The sequence below is a fragment of the Phoenix dactylifera genome, chromosome 14, assembly GCF_051530095.1.
Source record: "Phoenix dactylifera cultivar Ajwa chromosome 14, Ajwa_hap1_PhDact_Kaust_v1.1, whole genome shotgun sequence".
NCBI lineage: Eukaryota > Viridiplantae > Streptophyta > Magnoliopsida > Arecales > Arecaceae > Phoenix > Phoenix dactylifera.
Genome location: NC_143203.1, coordinates 2,498,929 through 2,510,495, shown reverse-complemented (window position 1 = coordinate 2,510,495; position 11,567 = coordinate 2,498,929).

Here is an 11,567-nt window from a genome sequence, read left to right as displayed (position 1 = left end):
AGAGCTTGAATGCTTGATTAGTTGGAGTGGAATGGCTGTTCTCTGCCTTTCTACAGTCTTCTGTGGCTATTTAAGCCAACCCCCACGGAAACTAGCCGTTACACTGCTTTTTCTGCCCGTTCTGCACACTCTGCGCAGCCTGACAATATGACCGTTGGTGGGTTGGAGTCGACTCGCGCGATCAGGAGTCGACTCGGCTGTAGCGGAAGTCGACTCAAGCTTTTTCGGAGTCGACTCGGCAACTGTTCCAAATTTGAATTAAAGTTGCCTTCACGACTGGGAGTCGACTCGTCTTGACCTGGAGTCGACTCGCCAATTTCTGGAGCTGACTTGGCAATTTCGGAGTCGGCTCATCCACTGAAGTCCGTGGATCCAATTTTGAATTTTGTCCACTCGAGTCGACTCGACTGTCCTGGGAGTCGATTCGAATCTCAGAGCCCGAACTCCCGATCCTCTGTCTTTTGGCTCGTCCAGTCTTGGAGTCGACTCGAACTTCCTTGGAGTCGACTCGGCTCTCAGTTTCCGAAAGTTGGTCTTCTGCCTTTTGATGTGAAGCTGTCGTGGAGTCGACTCGAGCTGTCTGGGAGTCGACTCGAATCTCAGAGGCAGTAACTTGGTTTTCTGTCTGTTGATGGTCGCGGAGTCTCGGAGTCGACTCGTGTATTGCGAGAGTCGACTCGAATCTCAGAGTCCATAAAGTGCTCTCTGACTTTTTCTTTGTGTACCTCCGAGAGTCGACTCTCACCTTCTTTGGAGTCGACTTGCCATCCATCGGAGTCGACTCGCGTTCCACTGGAGTCGACTCGAATCTCAGACCCGAAAACTGCTCTCTGACTTTTCTTTGTGTTCCTCTTGGAGTCGACTCTTACTACCCTGGAGTCGACTCGGTGAACATTGGAGTCGACTCGCGCACTTCAGGAGTCGACTCGCTGACAGGTTCTGAGTTGAAGCTTTCTGTCCTTCTTTCTGTTCTCAGTCGGAGTCGACTCGTACTTATCTGGAGTCGACTCGAGCTCGTGCCAGTGAACTTGATACGCTTGGAGTCGACTCGTGATACTCTGGAGTCGACTCGAGTCTCAGACATTGGTTCATGCAGACTTCTTAACTTATCCAAAATACTATGAACCAAGTCTAGAGACACTTGGACAGGATTTTCACTGAAACACTCAATTGAATTCATTAGTAATCACAAGATATACTCAAATGCTTTGAGCTCATCAAAATCAAATGGGGTTTTAATCAATCACTCCACACTAACTCTCTAGGGGATAGGAAGAGAGGTGAATTGCCAAGTCAGCCAGTACCTAACCCTAGTAGGCAACATAATCAAGGGCCGAGAGGCCAGTTTCAGATTGATTCTAATGGAAACCCTAACCATGAAGTCCAGGCAATTACCACTTTATGGTCTGGCAAGCAAGTGGACAACAAGGTCCAACTTTCTGTATAAGAAAAAGAAGAAAAGCATGAACCGAACCCCACTCATAAAAAGGCAGAACACAAGGAGTAGAGGAGAAACCAATAAGGACATATACACCCAAGGCTCCCTTTCATAGTAGACTACAAGACTCAAAGAAAAAATCTCAGTATGATGAAATCATGGAAGTCTTTAAAAATGTTCAAATAAATTTACCCTTCCTAGATGCCATCAGACAGATCCCCTCCTATACAAAATTCTTAAAAGACCTGACCATGATAAAAAGGAAAACCAGTATTCCTAGGCAAGTTGTTATGGCTGCACAAGCCTCATCTCTTATTCAACAACAGATTGCCCCAAAATACAAGGACCCTGGTTGCCCCACTGTTGAAATTAAAATAGGAGAAACCATCATTCAGAGAGCTCTTCTAGATTTAGGAGCTAGTGTGAACCTGTTACCCTATTCTGTTTACACAGAGTTGGGCTTGGGGGAATTAAAACCCACAAACATCACTCTTTCATTAGCAGATAGGACGGTAAAGTATCCCAAAGTAATTGTGGAGGATGTGATTGTAAAAGTTAATGAATTCTACTACCCTGTGGATTTTGTAGTCCTTGAAACTGAACCAGTAAAAAATTCAGAAAGTCACATCCCAGTGATCCTAGGTAGACCCTTTTTGGCCACTTCAAATGCTGTGATTAGTTGCCGAAATGGAATAATGAATCTAGCCTTTGGGAACATGACTGTACAGCTCAATGTTTTTCATAGTAGTAGTCAGTCAACTGAGATGGATGATTTGGAAGAAATTCACATGATTGAGAACATAATTAGCAGTTCTTTTGAAGAGTCAAGTTATTCTGACCCATTAGAAAGATGTTTGGCTAATTTTGGTCAAGATTGTGAGTCAAGTCAAGAGGTTAATGCATTGTTAGATTCCATTCCTGTGATGGATACTAGCAGATGGGCCACCAAGTTTGAATCATTGCCTATTTCAAAATCTCATCTAGTGCCATCCAATCTCAAACCTCCGCAACTAGAACTTAAAGACCTTCCCGAAAATTTGAAGTATGCATTTCTTGGAGAAAACAAGACCTTACATGTTATAATTGCATCAAATCTGACTAAAGAACAGGAAGAGAAGCTGTTAAGTATCCTTCGGAAGAATCAGGAAGCTATCGGTTGGTCTATAGCTGATATTAAGGGGATTAGTCCTTCTGTGGTCCAACATAAAATCCATCTAGAAGAAGATGCAAAAATCTCTAGAGAACCACAAAGGCGACTTAATCCAATCATGAAGGACGTAGTTCGAGCTGAGGTCATCAAGCTTTTAGATGCAGGGATTATATATCCTATTTCTGATAGTCAGTGGGTAAGCCCAGTTCAAGTCGTACCTAAAAAGTCTGGCATCACTGTGGTGAAAAATGATCACAATGAGTTAGTCCCTACTCGAGTCCAAACGGGATGGCGAGTATGCATCGACTATAGGAAGCTTAATGCCATGACTAGGAAAGACCATTTTTCTCTACCCTTCATCGATCAAATGCTAGAACGGCTAGCTGGCCACTCCCATTAGTGTTTCCTCGATGGTTATTCTGGATATAACCAAGTCCCTATCGCACGTGAGGATCAAGAGAAAACCACATTCACCTGTCCTTATGGCACTTTTGCCTATCGTCGCATGCCTTTTGGGCTATGCAATGCACCAGCTACATTCCAACGGTGTATGATGAGTATTTTCTCCGACATGGTGGAGAAATTTTTAGAAGTTTTCATGGATGATTTTTCTGTATTTGGATCCAATTTTGATGAATGTCTGCACCACTTGACACTTGTTGTAGAACGCTGTAAAGAGAAAAACCTAGTTCTTAACTGGGAGAAGTGTCATTTCATGGTAGAATCAGGTATTGTTTTAGGACACATTGTGTCACAAAGGGGAATTGAGGTGGATAAGGCCAAAGTAGAATTAATTGCTAAATTGCCACCTCCTAAGACTATTAGGGAAATTCGATCATTTTTAGGGCATGCGGGTTTTTACCGCCGTTTTATCAAGAATTTTAGCAAAATATCAAAACCCTTATGTGATTTGTTGGCCAAAGATACTGTTTTCAATTTTTCACCAACTTGTGTAACTGCTTTCGAAAGACTGAAGTCTGAATTAACTTCAGCACCCATCATAAGGTGTCCTGATTGGAGTCATCCTTTTGAAATCATGTGTGATGCATCCGATTATGCCATAGGTGCTATCTTAGGTCAGCGAGTAGAGAAGCTTCCCCATGTTATTCATTATGCGAGCAAAACTCTGAATGACGCCCAACTCAACTATTCCACCACTGAAAAAGAATTGTTGGCAGTTGTTTTTGCCCTAGATAAATTTCGTCCCTACTTGATAGGATCTAAGGTTCTTGTTTATTCCGATCATGCCGCCCTTAAGTACCTTCTCACAAAGAAGGATGCTAAGGCAAGGCTCATTCGTTGGATCCTATTGCTCCAGGAATTTGATCTCGAAATTCGAGATAAAAAGGGATCTGAAAATGTAGTAGCTGACCACTTGTCCAGACTGATTGTTGAGTCATCTGCAGAATCATTACCTGTATCCGAAACTTTTCCGGATGAACAACTAATGATGATTTCCCATACCAATGTTTCATGGTATGCTGACATAGTCAACTACCTCATTACTGAACAAATGCCTAGCTCTTGGACCAAACAGGAGCAATTTCGCTTCCTAGCTCGTGTGAAGTGGTATTTTTGGGATGAACCATACCTATTTAAATATTGCCCTGATCAGATCATCCGACGGTGTATCCCTGAATACGAACAAAGGAAAGTCCTTTCCTTCTGTCAATGACCACGCTTGTGGTGGTCATTTTAGTGGTAAAAAGACGGCTGCAAAGGTTTTGCAGTGCGGATTCTATTGGCCTACACTATTTCATGACTCACATGAGTATTGTAAAGCATGTGACCGATGTCAAAGACTAGGAAAAATTTCAAGAAAAAATGAGATGCCCCTGAACCCGAGCTTAATTGTAGAAATCTTTGATGTTTGGGGTATTGATTTTATGGGTCCTTTTCCCATGTCATTTGGGCACCAGTACATACTCCTAGCTGTTGACTATGTGTCCAAGTGGATTGAGGCTGTCGCATGTAAGACCAATGATCACAAAGTAGTAATCAAGTTTCTTAAAGAGTCTGTCTTCGCTCGCTTTGGCACCCCTCATGCTATCATTAGTGATGGAGGGAAACATTTTTGCAATAGAATTTTTAAAGCCCTTGCTAGGAAGTACAACATCACCCACAAGGTCGGTACACCATATCATCCACAAACAAGTGGACAAGTTGAGATTTCCAACAGAGAAATCAAGACCATCCTTGAAAAAACTGTCAATCCATCTCGAAAGAATTGGTCCCTTAGGTTAACAGATGCATTGTGGGCATATTGAACGGCATACAAAACACCAATTGGAATGTCCCCATATAGGATTGTCTATGGCAAGGCTTGCCATTTACCTGTCGAGTTAGAACACAAGGCGTATTGGGCAATCAAACGCCTAAATTTCGATCTCGACAAGGCGGGAGAACATAGAAAGCTTCAGCTCGACGAGCTTGAAGAAATTAGGAACGATGCTTACGAGTGTGTTAAGAAGTACAAGGATCGCATGAAAGTCATGCATGATAAAATGATTACTCGTAAAGAGTTTAACCAAGGACAAAAAGTTCTTTTATATGATTCTCGATTACATCTATTCCCTGAAAAACTTAAATCTCGCTGGACTGGCCCATACACAGTAGAGAAAGTGCACCCGCATGGTGCAATAGTAATATGCAATACCAAGGATGGTAGGTCTTTTCAAGTCAATGGACATCGTTTAAAACCATACCTTGAGTATCTGAGTCCAGAAGTTGAGGAGACACTTCTGACCGACCCTGTCTATTATGAGTAAATCGGAATTGTCTGGTTGAAGACATAAAACTTAGCACTCTTTGGGAGGCAACCCAACATATAAATATTATAAAAAAAGAATTTGAAGAAAAAAAAAAGAATTCAATAAATGACAAACATACAGGTTTGGAGGTTTTTGGCCCCAATTGTCACTTTACCCACCCATATCGGGTAACTTCTCCTCTGTCCTATTATTACTTTAAATTTTCTTTAACATTGAGGACAATGTTAGATTTAGGTATGGGGGTGAGAATATTTTTGATTTTTCTTAAAAAAAAGGAAGAATTCAAATTTTTAACTCAAAATCTAATCTTTTTGGCTGTATAAAGTAGAAATTGCTTTGACAATAGCTTTGAGTTAAGAAATATGATAGCAGTTTTAGCTTGAGTTTTCGACCCACCTATCTTCTGCTAACATGATACAAGATGATTTAGCACCTACACGTAAGCACATGAATAGTGGGGTATGTATACTTGCAACTAATATGAATACTTTTAATCTTCGGGATAATTTAAAGTTACATGCGTGATGAACACCCTAATAAAAAAAAGAGATAAAATAAAATAAAATAATGAGTTTATTTTAAGTCTTCTCACAGAGTAACCGGGCCTCTTGCCTGGCAAGCAGCGAGTGTTCGCGTAAAAAGGTGAGGATGATTGAGATTAAACTCTGAGTGACTAATTTGGCCTTGAAGCCTAGTTAACTTGAGTTATTAAGCCTGTTAGGGTGTCTCTACACCTAGTGCCCTGAGCCATCTGGATCGGAAGTCATTGGCCTAACACTCGCTACATGGGTTAGCTAGAAAGCTTAATAAGGCTAGATATTGCACAAGTCATTCTTCTTAGCATTTAGTCTGAAAAAAAAATGAATAAATAAATCCGGGGTGTTCATTACCATTTAAGTCTAGAAAGTCTTGAAAAATGGAGTAATCATATTGGAAGTAAGTAAAAGCCACTCATTTATATGATACTATCTTGCACCTCACTACATTCTTCACTTGTTAGCAGATAGATGGGGTGTAATGAAACTTGAGTGAGAGTCTGTTTAAATATGATAACAACAAGTCTCTATTGTCCTTGCAATTCTAGTTTCATACAGTAATACTTGTTCAAATTTCGAGTTAAAATTTGGAAATCCCTGACTAATGAAGTTTGTAGGTAACTTCTTTGCAAACCCTCACGAGACAACACTCGTCCACTAGGGTAACCTAGGGGTTTAACGGCTTGTTGCACGTGCTAAGTGCAATCGTAATGCTCTACGAAAGTGAGTATTTATCTTAGTATATTTATATAATAAATAACACTTTTGCACTCTTATCATTTTCGCACTAAATTGCTGGAGACTAGCAATAAGCTAGTTGGGGGGTGTGATGAGAGCACAAAAGTGCAATCATCGTACCACCTTAATTAGTATTATAGTTAATTTTTAATGATAAAATTAATGAATTAACATTGTATTTGTGTTTGAGTGCAAGGAATCTAAGAGACCCAATAATATTGGGTTTGAGCCCAATGCTCGACAGCCCGAGCTCAACAAATTTTCCAGATGCCATGCAAGCATGAAATCCCGCGCCGTCCATCAGATCACCTTCCAAATCAGTCCCACATCAAGGCCCCGCGATCATTTCCTTCTCAGCCATCCGTCCAGCTAATCATCAACATCCCAAATAAATCCACTCCGTCCGCATCTTCAACGAGTCCTCCTAGCATCCCACGGATCACGGCACCATTGCAGCCGTCCATCTTTTCAGCTCCAAGTATCTCGTGATCGGCTCAACCTCCCACGCCCGTGAAGCATCCGCCCCCGTCCGACTGCAGCGTGATCCAAGCTCCTCTCAAATCCCAGCTTCCAGCCGGATCAACCTCCAAATGATCCCGAGCGATCTCCCAGCCTCCGACACCACGTCCGAGCTCCAACTCTCAACGTCCCCGTACTCCCAGCTGCCATTCCGGATCTCCAGCCCCTCCTCCGCAATCCGCCATGATCCCAGCACCTCACAGCCGTTTCCCCCTTCCGGATTTGTCCGGCCTCCTCCGTCTGCAGCTCCTCCGCCTCAGCCCGCGCCTCCTTCCTTCCGTGATCGATCCCGAAATCTCAGCATCTTCCGTCCGTTCCAATCCGCATCTCATCAGCCGCTCCACGGATCAAGCCTCAGCAATCTCTCAGCATCCCGACTCAGCATCCTTGATTCCGCATCCCAGCGTCCGTGATCAAGCTCCTCCATCTCAGCCTCCCATCCCGCGGCCAGCTTCCGGAGACCCAATCCCATTGATCATGCTTCCGTTTCTCCTCCTCTCCATGCTGTGGCGAGCTATAAGAAGGGGAGAATGAGAGGAGGAGAAGGGAGGAGAGAAGCTGGGGAGGTGGGCGGTGGCCGGCGGGTCAAAAGAGAAAGCCCTGCTTCGGTCCACAACGAAAAGAAAACAGGGAAACCTCTGTTTTCGGAGAAGAAAGGAATAAAGAAAGAAAAAAAAAGGGAGAGTATTTTATTTTGGGAATTCCACCGTGGGAGAGAGAGGGAGAAGAAAAATGATTTGTTCTACTTTCTTTTTCTTTATTTTATTTACAAAAGAGAAGGAGTATTAGGTCTAATCTCCATTGTTATTTGTAATCAATGTTATTTTTATCAAATCTATCATTTCTTTTTCATGCAATCCTTGTTCTAGGTTGAGTTTAATTTCTGTTTTCTTTATGCAATCGTTTAATTTTTCTTTTTATGCAATACATTAAATTTTCCTTTATGCAGTTTCTTCTTGTTTTCATCCATTTTTATTTATGCCAAAGCTTTTCTTTGATTAGTTAAAAATATAAATGCTCTTTAAATCTAAGTACATGTCTTCTAGTTAATTTCAATTAAAAATAATTCTCCGGTAGACTAGAGAATTCATCATCATCCCCGATATAATGTTTTTCTTCTATTATTCAAAAATCGATTTTGAATCCGAGTGAACGTTCTAATTTTTATGCAACTCCAATCGCCTCCCTGTGGATCGACCTCTTACAACTGCTATTCTTCAAGTAGGAAAGGTAAAGTAAAATTAATTAAACTTTTGTTCGTCGGTTCTAACAACGATCTGTCTAGCATATTTTTAGGTAGACAGGAATCGGACGAACAATCAGTATGACAGAAAGAAAGTACGCTTTGTATATCATGATCTGGTATGCATCGTCTAAAAATTTGATCATTGCAATATTTAAATAAATAGGGTTTGTCATAGTAATAATTCTCCAATGCTCTGGAATCCAGTTTGTGACAAGAAAGTTTACAATATCAACATACCATGGCATAGTAGAAAGTGCAAACAACTGCTCTTCGGGGAACAAGTCCTTGATGGGAAACTATGGCACCGAATCATTAAAAACTAACCGTGATAAATGATCAGCAACCACATTCTCTACTCCCTTTTTATCTTTGATAGTGTTGTCAAATTTTTGGAGTAGAAGTATCCATCGTATTAAGCGTGGTTTGGCCTCTTTCTTATCCAGCAATTTTTTTTTGTGCTGCATGGTCCGTGAAGATAACAATAGGAGCACCAAGGATATAAGAGCAAAATTTATCTAAGGCAAATACTACTGCAAGCAATTCCTTCTCGGTGGTGGTGTAATTCATTTGAGCATCGTTTAAGGTTTTGCTTGCATAGTAAATGACATATGGCTTATTATCCTTGCGTTGTCCTAGGACAGCTCTTATCGCATAATCGCTAGTGTCGCACATGATCTCAAAAGATAATGACCAATCGGGTGGTCGCACGATGGGTGCAGTGCTAAGCATAGACTTCAACTTTTCGAATGCCTCCTGACAGGTTTCAGTCTAATTGAACGGTGTATGAAGGGATAGGAGGTTACATAATGGTCGAGCTATGACACTAAAGCCCTTGATGAACCTCCTATAAAATCCGGCGTGACCCAAAAATGATCTAACATCTCTAACCGTCTTGGGTGCAGGTAGCTTAGCAATTAAATCGATCTTAGCTCTATCTACTTCCATGCCTTTCGATGAAACAATATGTCCTAGGACAATTTCCTTTGGCACCATGAAGTGGCATTTCTCCCAATTCAGTATCAAATTCTTTTCTATACATCGAGCTAAGACTGCTTGTAAATGTGACAGGCAATCATCAAATGAGTCGCCAAAAATGGAGAAGTCGTCCATGAACACTTCCAAAAATTTCTTATTCATGTCTTCAAAAATGCTGAGCATGCATCTTTGGAATGTTGCAAGTGCATTACACAACCCGAATGGCATCCATCGGAAAGCAAATGTGCCAAAAGGACAAGTGAAGGTAGTCTTCTCTTGGTCTTCTGGTGAAATCTCAATTTGGTAATGAGGATGATAGTGTTATTTCGATGATTGACACAACCATTGAGGAAATATCAAATTAGAAATATAATTTAACATGATACATCACTAATGAATATGACACCCTCGATACATTAAGAGAATGAGATCAAGATGTCTTCCAATGGTTAAACAACGAGATAAAATTTGTAATAGAAAAGGGATAGAGAATTCTTAATTCTAATTCAGCAAGGTTTCAAGTGAAATATACTCTTAAAGGGAAAACAGTGATTTTCATTATTAAGAGTATGTAGCACTACCGTGGCATACACTCAAAATTGCTTGAAATATATTTCATTGATTATATGGATTCTTCTAACCTTAAGATGCAGCAAAGTGTGAAATGAGTCTACCCCAACATTAGTGGAGTCGACCCTGGCACATCATGGAACCATCTGGCACACCCTTGCAAAAGTGGCACAGATGAACAGTAAGTGGAGTCGACCCCATGTATGCTTGAGTCGACCCCAGGAGTGGAGCCGACCCCAAAGAACCTTGAGTCGACCCCAGCTTCAAAACTCAAGAAAACAACTCTCTGGAATATACTGAGAGGGCCGACCCCAACTTTCCTTAAGCCGACCCCAGCTGGAGCCGACCCCAGGAATACTTGAGTCGACCCCAATGGAGCCGACCCCAATTGAACATGAGCCGACCCCAAGGATATATGTTAAAAAATTATGTCTCTAGAATCCCTGAGAGGGTCGATCCCAATGGAGTTTGAGTCGACCCCACTGTAGTATGGGTCGACCCCAAGAAAGCTTGAGTCGACCCTAGTGAGAACAGCCGGAAATACAAAGTTCTGTGATTCCTGAGAGGGCCGACCCCACTGTAGCAGGAGTCGATCCCAGTGAAAGTTGGGTCGACCCCAGAGGAAGTTGAGTCGACCCCAAGTCTGATGAACAGTAAGTTGAGTCGACCCCAGAAAAGTTTGGGTCGACCCCAGCACGGGCAGAGGCATAACGGCTAGTTTTACAGAAGTACTTTTTGACCTCCCAATGGCTAGTAACGGATAGTTTTTCAAATCTAACCAATGGGAAGTGACTAAAAGATGTGGAAAAGTATTTAAAGTGACACTATTCATCAAAGCAAGCATCCTTTTGCATAAAAATCAAAGCTCATTCAAGAAAGAAAAAGCTCTAGTATTCTTCATTCAAGTGCTTCATTCAAAGAGTCAAAAGGAAGTGGTCGAGCAGATTCTAAGAGATATTAAGAGCTCCACCAACCCTTGAAGAGTGAAGCAATCTTGACAAAGAAGAGAAAAGTCTTATCAAAGCGATAACTATATTCTAACCTCTTCTTTGTAGCTCATAATTGTTATATTTGCTCATCTAGGAGTTTCAACTTTCTTCTTCTTAATCACTTTGTAAGGTTTGTTGGTGAGCCCGTAAAACCAACGGTGTAAGTTTGTTGGTGAATCCGTAAAACCAACGGTGAAGGTTTGTTGGTGAGCTCGTAAAACCAACATAGGTTTTTAGTGATCTCGGAAAACCAAAGTGTAAAGATTTTTGGATTGTGAGCCCGAAAAACAATCCAACTATAATCCATGGGATTATAGTGAATTTCCAAGGGGACACTGGGGGAGTGGACGTAGGTGCTTAGGAGAGCACCGAACCACTATACTTCTTGTGTGTTTGCCTTTGTGTCTTTCTATTTTCACTACACGCACTTAATTAGTATTAACTAAGCGATTCAATCTTCTAACAATTTAATTAGGGAACCAAAAAATTTAGAAGAACCAATTCATCCCCCCTCTTGGCTTGTCACTTTGGGCAACAAGTGGTATCAGAGCGAGGTGCTCTCCTAGTATTTGTTGATCTTACGATCAAGAGTCAAAGATCATGACAACTCAAGTAGGATGTTCTATGAGCGAGGG